Source organism: Cupressus sempervirens, chromosome 5 (genome assembly GCF_028749045.1).
Source record: "Cupressus sempervirens isolate cs-2001-9-10 chromosome 5, ASM2874904v1, whole genome shotgun sequence".
Taxonomy (NCBI): domain Eukaryota; kingdom Viridiplantae; phylum Streptophyta; class Pinopsida; order Cupressales; family Cupressaceae; genus Cupressus; species Cupressus sempervirens.
In genome coordinates, this window is record NC_143122.1 from 14,788,530 (window position 1) to 14,800,184 (window position 11,655).

Consider the following 11,655-nt stretch of genomic DNA (forward strand, 5'->3'; position numbering starts at 1 on the left):
CTTCCACCTTCATGTGGTTGGCCCTGTTAAGTAGAGAATATTTAACTATTCTTGAAACCAAGTGAAGCTCAAACTTTAAAGATAAGCTTATAGTTAATAGTGACAACCAATTAGCAAGTTGAAATGAAGTTCTTCATTACAGGTACCTTTTTAGTTTTTAAAGCATGATATCATGTTTTAATATTGTATAGTTTTTTTCTCTTAAGTTAAAGTATTCTTTTACTATAACAACATAATTTATGACCATTTTAGTAACTATTCTAACATCGCTTTATGACAAATCCTGTTTTGGCAAAGATGGCGATACGTGGTGCTATCTATTCCTTGGGAGATTGGATTGCATAGGTCTGTATCTCAACATCAAAATGTCAAATGGTGTGAAATTGCACTTTCCTTAGTCAAATTCAATAGTTTAAGAATAGTCAAATTCAAAAATAAGAAATGATAGTCCCTCCTCATACAATGGAATTTTAATAGGAATGTTGAGAAAACAATAAAAATGTTGCTCCATGAACAAAGTTGTTGTCTTGCAGGATGTGACAAGCAATAAGGGGTGTGCGTATTAAAAAACATGACAATTACTATAGCAGGTCAGACAAACTCTTTGTGCATTCACAACATTCTTTCTAGATTTGTTCTTGAAACCCAAGGTGTTTTTTTTCCCCTATTTTTACTTCCTTTCTTTAATCTTTACATTATATTGCAGAGCCCCTTCTTCGAGATGAAACCAGCATTCATAATGACAAGCTGGCTATTGAAGACACTCTTAATGACTTGGTTTTGGATGGTGGTTTTGTGACACCAGAAAGCAACACATTCGGCCATGCTTTCAGGTGATATATTTTTTTGCAATTTCCATGGCTACTTCATTTTGTATTAATCATAAATATCAAAAAAATTATTCATATTGCACTATAATCTTTGATCCTTATAGAGATTATGAAAAGGAAAGTGAGAGGAAAAAAAGTGTTGAAGGTTTTTGCAGAATTCAACACATTAACCAGACTTATGATTTCATACGTTTTATAACTTTCATAAAAACATTTTTTCTCAAACAGATGTTTTGAAAGATTAGAACTATACACTCAATATTGGAAAAAGATTTTGAGATCTCTTGTTTGTCATAAAAAAGAATGAAAAATTGGGTTTGCTTTACTAACTTATCCAATGCCTTAGGGCATTCAGTTAGAAACTTCAAAATTAAATTTTTAGAGACAACTCTTCAATTCAAATAGTAAAGCTTATATGATCAACATATTGAAAAGTATGAGATATTAAAAGTTTGTCGTCCTAAAATATCTAATTACTCACTGCTAATATTTGGTAGCATATTCTTATCTTCTTCATTTGTACAAATTGTTTCATTACACTCTATTTTATTATAAATGATTATCTATGCCAGGATGATTTGGGTTATAAAGTTTTTTAAAATGTGGTGTTTTTGGCAGGTTTGGCAAGATTTTTGCGTCGCATGTGTTTGGATAGCCCACAATTGTATCTTGTGATTTCGATTTCAGTTTGTATGTTCTACAGAATGAGGATCGGTTGTTTTAGAGCAACTATCCCAAGTCAGTAAATAGTATTCTTGGCGAGTTTTATGTGCTCATCACTGTAGGTGATGCACACAAGAGAATGCGACCTCTGGCAGTTAATATGATCAATACTGCTAAGAAAAGTGCCAATTTTTTAGAAGATATTGAGTGGCATGCACTCTATGTCTTTCATCAATGGAACCATCAACAGGACATACTTTTCTCTAAGGAGGCTAAAAAGGTATTTTTTCAGATTTCCAATTTGTGCTTTCCTTTAGAGGGGTCTTTTAGAGGATGAGTTACCAAAGAATACTCACCCTAGATCTTTTTGTTTCTATGGTAAGCAAGATCCCACTAGGTTTTCTAGCTTATCAATACTAGTATAAGCTTTCTCATGTCAATCATAGTTTATGCATATATTTGTTGTACTATTTTTAGGCTGGAAGTAGTAATACTCTAGTACATTTATATTTTTACTATATTATAATCTTTTTCTCTACTACAATCGGTTATGGTAATTCCAAGGATGTCTGGAGAGGGAGAGGGAGAGGGAGTGTAGTAATGGTAGGTTTGAACTATAGAGTTTGCTAACTGGTAAAATCACTTCCTCTCATTAATTGCTTTGAATTGAACTACATTGTATTATGTATATTATTATTATTACATGGGGTAATCCCTTTGAAAGCCCACGATGGCTGGTGAAGTCAAGGATTCTTGAAGGATAGCTTGTACCAAAAGTTAACTTATGCAACCATAATTTTAGTAAGAGATTTTTTCATTGAAACATATGCAACATCGTTGACCTAGTTCTCATACAGAAGGAGGAGGATTATAAAATAGATGCATCTTTAACTTAGTTCTCATGAAAGAGTTGGATTGTAATGTAAAGTGGTAGTAGAAAATTTAAGCCTAATGTTCTAACTGGTGAACTCTATTGAAATCAAGAATATCATAACTTCTTATGCCATACAAGGAATAATATGATCTTCACTATCTGCAGTATAGTATGACATGAACTAGCTGTCTTAGTCCTCCTAGAAAGCTCTGGTTAATCTCTAAAATAACCAAGCAAAATGTTATTAAGCCATTTATTAAAACATTTAAGTTCAAAATAGTTCTCTAAGATCTAATGTCTTTTAACATTAAAAAAATTGTTTTGAAAGTTCATCTCCTGTTTCTAGCAGGGTCGCCATGATCATTATCTGCCATGTCTCCTTTGTTTGTGAAACTATATTTAAGAACCCAATCTCACTGTAGGTAATGGATGGATAAGTCTTTAAAAAATTAAACAGAATATTCAGCTTGTAATGATCACTGATAAAATAATTTCTATGAAATATATAGAGAGAGAGAGACAAATTGAAGCACTGCATCTTATTTGGATATTCATTTTGTGGCTAGGAACGCTTGGCTGGGAAGGCTTGTGGAAAGCAAAATTTTCTGTTTGTTTTACATGAAACAAAGTGGGTTGTCTTAATTATCAATTATTTAGGGTAATAGGGTAAAATGTGCATCAATTCTTGTCAAAGAGGCATCGTCGGCATAAGATATTTTGGTGTGAAGATAAGGGGAAGTCAACTATCTCCACATCACACAAAAGGATTATATTGAAATTTGTAATAGGCCACTACCAAAACAAACTCTGCACATCTTGGCAAGAGATTTCATGGAAATTTAGAAGTTTAGAATTGAAATTTGAAAACTGAATATTTTATGGAAGGATTCACATGACTAATAAGATGATAAAAAGAGAGCTTTTTTGGCAAGTTTATAGCTATACTAGAATTGCACATAATGGTTTATAACTACAATGGAGTCTTACATTTAATGCAGACTCATAGAGTAAATATTATACAATCTTGTACAATGGAGCCTGGCATTGAAATCAATCCAAGAAGAAAAGAATAGGGAGCTATAGAAGTGCAGCTCTTGGGATTGACAGTAACCTTCACAACAGTGCTATCAATAAAGAGCCAAGATAATCCAAGTTTATCATAGTAATCATTTGCAACATTCCAACTCTTAGAAACTACCAAAAAGACATATAAGCAAAATGGATTGTTCACACAAAATGGTGGCATAGGATGTATGCTGAATTTTGTACTTAAAATAAAACTAATATTATGCTCAGATGTATACAATTTATTTTTATATAGTGGTTTATGAAAATACCACCTTCAAACCATATTAGGGGTTTAATCAAAATAAAATTACAACTACTCATAGACTAGTCATTGATAGATGCCAGATAGATAGGAATCTATCAGAGGTATTTAATTTTGAAAAAGTAAAACTTACCTCATATTTGGTACTATGTAATAGGTTTTGTTGTAAAATGCGCACAGTTGATTCCATAAGCAAGTTTGCGGTTTCAACTATTTTAGAGTGTATGGATCACAATTTGTTGGTTTGAAATCGGCTTGACATATTTTACCTTTTATATATTGATTGAAGTGCAACTGCTCATCTAACCATGCTAAATAAAACATTAACATGGTTAGTTGTGCATCGAAATATGCTGCCATGTTTTATATCACAAGTTTAGACTCCAGAAAGGGGAGGTGACTTCTGCCAGTCAAAACAATTGAAGATATGCCTCAAGCTTTATCATTCAAGACAGTTTGGAAAGATGAGATTGTTTGTAATTAGATCTTAAGAATAATGAAGCATAGTCTTCAAAGCATGTGACTAAATATTTCATCAACTTCACCAGTGAATGCCATAAAAATGGAGTAGAAAAGAAGGCATAGGCTGCCACTGATACTGCCCATACTATTCCATCGTTGTAAAGAGGAAACGCCATGAAAAGTAGTGCTCCAAACACTACAATCCAGACGGTAATAATAGCCAAAATAGGGATATGGAATTTGTTCATCATGACAAGAAGAAGGGATAGAGAACCCAGTAAGTAAATCCCCCACCGTATTAATGGGTAAATTGTTTTTGGAACAAGGTCTAATGGAATCAAATAACTTGCAACTATAAAAAAATGAATTAGTTTCTTCAGTAACACTGAATGCAAAGAGTAGCTCAGTACAGATTTCAGGCAGCAGAGATTGGATGAAGAGAGTTGTGTCTTGAAGCTTTTCCCACTAAATAGTGCTATTATGGTTGTTACCAGGTAGAACATTGACTATGCTACTAAATGGGTATCTCCTCATCACAGCTGTCACATAAGGAAATTATTCATTAGGGCAACATGATTTTGGATATTTTCTGATGATGTTTGTGATTGTGGTGTTTCTCAGATGTTGAGCATGGTTGTAGTTGTGCAATTGGCATTTCAGAGTATTGGTGTGGTTTATGGGGACATAGGAACATCACCACTTTATGTGTATGTGAATACTTTTCCTAATGGCATCAAACATCCTGATGATGTTCTTGGGGCTTTGTCTTTGATCATATATTCTCTCACTCTTTTTCCCCTCATCAAATACATCTTCATTGTATTTTGGGCCAATGATAATAGAGATGGTAAGATTATAATAGCTCTAGTTTCACTTTGTTTTTAGGTCAAAGTTTGATCTTTTTGATGTGAAAACATGTGTTCTAAGTTTAAAGGGACGGTTTCTTTTGCAGGTGGAACATTTTCTCTTTATTCTTTGATTTGCCGCCATGCAAATATTAGCATGATACCCAATCACTAGGAAGAAGACAGGAAACTCACCTCATATACACTTGAAGTTGTAGGTAGTTAGCCCAATAGAGCCATTAGGATAAAGGAAGCTCTTGAACAAAGTAGCTTTGCCAAGAGATGTTTTTTAATACTAGCCCTTGTGGGGACGTGTATGGTTATAGGAGATGGCATCCTCACCCCTTGCATCTCTAGTACATATTATTGTTTTTACAATATGTAATGCTTTTTGTTGTTATTTTTCAATATATTGTATGCTTTTTATATCAATGTTTCAATAGTGTGATCTATTATCATATGTTAGAAATCAAATGATCTCGAATTCTACTTAATTCACAATAAATCCCTTAGATTGTACAAAATTTGTTAACTTTTCCCTTTCATTTGTTCAAGTAGTTTCACTAACACTTAATTTGTTGATATATTTTAGTTCTTTCAGCAGTGGAGGGAATCAAAAGGGTGAACAAGTCGCTCAACCAAGGTGAGTTTTTGGCATTTGCTCACATTATAATATTTGAGATGGGTAGGAAGAGTGGGTCATTTATCAAAATAGGAAGCACCCAATGTATAAATTTGGTGTATAAAAGTTAATTTTATATTGGTGCATCCTAGACATTAGACAAATTGGATAACAATTGCTCATACCTTCCAAAAGTATTTGAATTTACACAAAAAACTAAAATAGAGTCCATTTCATTGGTCGAAGTGATTTGAAGAACAAAATTTGTGGGATTGCAGGGGAGGAGGAAATGAAGCTAAAACACAATTCCTTAACAAAAGAAAACCAAAATAGAGTACATTTCATTCATAGAAGTGAATTGAAAAACAAAATTTGGTGGGTTGCAAGGGAAGAGAAAAATGAAGCTAAAACACAATTCCTTAACAAAAGAAGATCAATGATATGAATTTGTGTGAGAGTATGAATGGAAAATCAAAAAATTGCTGACCCATTGATCTGATCAGGTGCTTTAAAGGTCACTGGTGCTCTTGAATATTTTCCACATTATGAACAACACTAGAGTTCAAGAAAAATGACTGATTCACCAAGCTTTGGAATGGCCAAATCAGACACTTCAATGCCTCAGCTTGAGCAAAGAAATAAATAAACAAGCTATGCTTAATCTTTTACTATTTCAAACATAGATTACAATATAGACAATTAATTTTTTTCTTGCTGAGATTTTTCCTAACTATTTCAATAGTATTCTACACATGTTGCTATCTTTATTTCACAATATCTCATTCATCACTTTTAGGGGCAGTTGGTCTTATCTACATTTTATACTAATTCTTCCATGCCCTATGTAGACAGCATCTAGATTAATAGCAATTGTAAACCTGACCTCCACCACATGAAAATATGATGAATACACTTTTTTTTTATTAATCAAAATGATTTTTTGATCGGGTGATGTTTGAATATAACAATTATTTGACTATCTTAGAAAATAAACTTGACCTTACTTTAGGTTTGATAGGTACATTGAATTTAGATGAATAATGCACGATGATTTATATGTGTACAAAGATTTAAAAATAGTCATTTAGAAGTTATCTTGGAGAATTATATATTGTTGTTCTAATAAAAGAATGATTACATAGAGGTGATGTTAGATAATTACTTTAGGTTGTTTCAACAATAGTTTCAATAGAGCCTCGCAACTCTTTCAATTAGATTAGGTGAGCAAGGAGTGTAAGATTAATGAAACATGGGCTATCTCTTTTCATTATCAACATCTATGGATCTATATGTAATTAGTGGGCATAAAAGTTATATTGGAGAATTACTTAATCTTGTTCCAATAAAAAAGTGATTACATAGATAAGATAAGATAAGATAAGATAATTTTATTAATGTCAACAAAAGACCACTATAGGTCTCAACAATAGTTCACTATAACTATTTCAAAAGTCTGTACAATACATATTTTTCTAATATTAGATAATTACTTTAGGTTGTCTCAACAATAGTTCACTATAACTATCTTAAAGGTGTGTACAATACATATTTTTCTAATATTCAATACATTTTCTTCTAACAACTGTTATCAATACACTCAATACACAAGCACAAATGTCTTTACTTGCCTAGTACCAGGGCATATGCACTGAGTTGTGGTGCCAAAAAGGTGACAACGAAATTTTTTTTTCCTATTTTAAACAGCGCGTACGCACTATAGCACATACGCGCTTTAAAAAAAATAAAAAGTATGTATGATGGGCTGCAAACCCGCAGCCCATCATTTTCATTACCATTTTCTTCTACTCCTACAGCGAGCAGAGCGTACGCGAGTTGAAGACTCAACATTTGCACCACCATTTGCCAAAATGTCTCCTCGTCGACGAAATCCAAGACCACAAGCGCACCCATGACGACACCATAAGTGATATAAACCTAACTTTGCATTGTTTGATATATTTTTCATATTGTTTTGTAAGTTTTTTATATTCTTTTGTAGGGTTTTTACAAATTTCATTTAGATTTGTTTATTTATTTGAATTTCAATTGATTTTTTATCAGGAAATGTTCATAATCAACCAGAAAATCCACAAGAACATCAAAACCCTCAAGAACCCCAAAACCAAAACCCTCCTCAAGAAGAAGAACAAATTCCACAACCCGAACCAATTGCAAGACCTCCACCAGGCACACAAGAAAATCTAAGAAATGAAATAGAGAGAGGCAAAACTGAATTAGAAGGAATCATTGCTCGGTTGAAAGAATTCGGACAAACCAATCCAATGAGGGCTCAATTGGCATCATCCCTCAAATCCATTAACACTCAGATAGCCTCAGTTAGTGGTCAGTTAGATATTTGGCGGGCTAAGAGGGATGAACAAAAAAGATTTTATGCAAATAAATTGTCATATGAAGATGTTAAAAAAAAGGAAATACCAAAAGGTAGTATATGTGCATTATTTAGAAAACCCGGTGAGAAAAATACTGTTAGAGAGGGTACTAAACGATTCCCCATCCATTGGTGCATACATGATGCTATTAGAAATAATTTTTGGGATAGATGGTGGATGGTTTTTGATGCCCCTCCTTACAACAATCACGAGGTCCCCATGTATTTTTTGAAGAAATTATATTGTGGGTTTGTCCTTGGGGAGATCCCCAATTATTTTGATATGTTAGACTCCCAGGGTAGAGGTGGGGGGTCATCATTTGAGAGGCCCGGAGCACATCGTGACCCTAATGTAGTTAGGGCACCCATGGTCCATCCACAGCGTGAGCATTGGATTATTCCTTCAGTTGTGAAGGAACATGTAGAGGCCCGCACTCTAGGGACCATTAATGCTTTGACACAGACCCTCATCCATTCCACGAGCCCATTAGTTGAGGGGGAGCCTTCTATACGTCATGGTCACATGTGCACTTCATGCGGATCCCTATGCACATTTGGCACTCATGTCGGAGATGGTGCAGATGATGGGCTTGTCACCGATCAATTCCTGAATGAGACATTTGGCATTGACACACAAGTAAATTACTAATTTGATCACATTTCATACGTATAGTGAATGATTAATTAATTAGAATTTATTGACATTGTTCAAAATTTAGGGTCAAAGTGTTCCTGGGCCTAGCAGTGATCCTCCAGAACCATTTTTTGTCCCTTCGATGAGTCCTGAGTTATGTATCAATTTAATCATTTTAATTAATACATATATTTATTACGTAATCATATTAAGGATTGACCAAAAAAAATATGCATGTGCATCAGTTCTCCACAGGACCCTCAACCTTTACCACAGACGCAGAGCAGAGACATCATACGAGCTTCACACATGTACAGTTGTTTCATGTTAATTTAATTCATTTGATTATATTTATTCCATGTTTCATGTTAGATATAATGTGTATTGTATGACGTGCAGCTCATGATGTCGGACACACCTCCTCATCTGTGACAGTCTGTTGATAGTGGAGTGGCCGCAACTGTGGCTAGCTCACAGCCACTGACGGAGGTATGAAAGAATTTTCTTCATTTTAGTTGTTTTTTATAATAGTTAATCTCAAAATTTCTAATGTTATTTATAAGTGATTATATTTATTGAATTTTTGTAGGGTCTTGTCACGCTCGATCGTCCACGAGCATTTGAGGTGGACTTACAAAGTGACTATTTGTTGGCGGTAAGAAAATAATTGATTTTGTGAGTACATATATTTGATTTCAACATATAATAAATATTGATTCATATCTACTTTCTTTGTATTAGTTGGACTTGGAGAAGAGCCTCAACAAGCTGTCAAGTGAGAGTGTCAGGAAGGCCCCGTCATCTCCACTGTCTCCCTCCACACGATGGCAGAGGACGTCAAGAGACTTGTTTCCTTCCCCTCATGGGAAGGAAAAGATGTAGTTGAGATATTTGATACATATATATAGAGACTTATTTCCTTCCCCATGTATATATATAGGCATCTGAGAGACATATTCGATACACATTTGATTTACATATGACATTCTATATTCGATGTATGACATTATTGGTTAATATATAATATGTTTGTTCATATACGACATTATTGGTTATCGTAATATATTATGTGTTTGTTAATGTATATGACATTATTAATTATCATTTTATATTATATGTTTGTTCATGTATGACGTTAAATTAGATATGTTCGTGTATGACATTAAATTAGATATGTGCATGTATGAAATTAAATTCAATTGCTAGAGAGTTGCCATTATGTCTACCAACTAGTAGATGTTCTTTTTTGCTTTATTAGTAATTCTCAAAAACTGCAAAGAAGTTGTTTCTGGTAGTATCTACTATAGTCCTACTCAAATATGTTTTCAAAAATACTTAGTATGGAAAAGAAATGTCTATGGAAAGCTTGTCAAATAGGATATTGAAGAACTAAATGTGGATAGTCATTAGTACCCATCAATAAGAACACGGACATCTTTCTCAAGCAAGCCATATGACATTAGCAAGTAATTTATAAATTTCCTTTGCAAATAACTAGAAGATGCTATGAATCTTAATACAGAGTTAATCACAAACTCATTATTCCATCCAAGAAGCATATATCACCCTAAGCCAATTAACCGACAGGATAAAAATTAATTCAATTTCAACAAAATTTTGAGTATAACAAGCATCTTAGGGATTCTTACAAGAATTAACACGATGTTCACAAGAGCATTACAATTTCTTGTAATGCTATTTCACATATTGTAATCATATTCAATTTTGAATGGCCATTTGTGTTACAAGCATAAATGTTCTTTAAGGTCTTTTAATTCTAGACATGAATTTTATTATGAAGCTTTTTTATGACAACCCACTCAATGCATATATTGTTGTTCCACATTATGCTAATTTGACTTTCATTGGTTGATTTGGGTCTAGACATGACGTTATTCACTACCTTTTTTATATATTATTTTTTTGTAGTGAGGTTCTGGCCTGAATGAATGTATTAATCATCGAAGTTGTGAACCTTGGTCGAGATCCTTACAAATATATTTTCAAATTGGACCTCAAATAGTTTTCTCAGTCACCCCCTGTACATAGATACTGAAATTGTAGTTAATTACAAAATTAATACTAAATTAACACAAGTTTAATTGAGAAGTATTATGTACCTCAATAGGCTAGATTATTATTAACCAGGAAGCTTTATCTTAGATCAGTTGGTTTCCTAAATCTTTAGCGCAATGAAAGTCTTATGGAATGTGGAATTAGGTCTACTAGCTAAGGAATGTTCTTTAAAAGGTAGAGGAAACTCAAGACTCACATGTTTCCAATCAATATAAATGTTTAAATTGCTTCTCTAATTTTTTCTATTTATGATCTTCTTAAAACTTAACTTTCTAAATGCATTGATGGGGAAATAAAGATCTTCTAGGAACTAAAGGCTAATCATGTTGAATACTTACAATTCTCTATTTTTATCTAATAATTTAAAAAAGATTGTACAAGTATTTTCAAAGAGCAACACTTGTCACTAACATCATAAGAAGGAATATCCAAGGAGTCTTACCACTGATCCCCCACCACCAAATTCAAGAGAAAACAAAATTCCACTACTAAAGAGATAATAACAATGATCATCCCTAGTCTCTCCCTTATCACAAAATGATTACCATCAAAATTTGCATTTCCAATTGCGTCATGTGCGTTGAAGTGATAGTAACATTTTCACTCTCTTACCTAATGTCTCCCATTTCTGAAACTCCTGGGGAAGGGCAAGGCCATCTTCTCAATACTTCAAAATACAAAAAGTTCCATTTTTTCACATATTGATAATCGTTGACTTAAAGTATAGTGGAAGTATTGACAGCCCATAGATATGCCCCATCAAAGATTGCAGCCCTGTGGCATTTAGTGACCCTTAGGGACATTATGGTTCAGCGTGCCTGAGAATGTTTGAGCACTGAAGGGGACAGGAAGAGGTTGGGGATAGGGTTTACCTGGCCACCCGGAGCTAATGGAGCAGATAGTTTGATCCCATGACGAAAGATGAGAGAG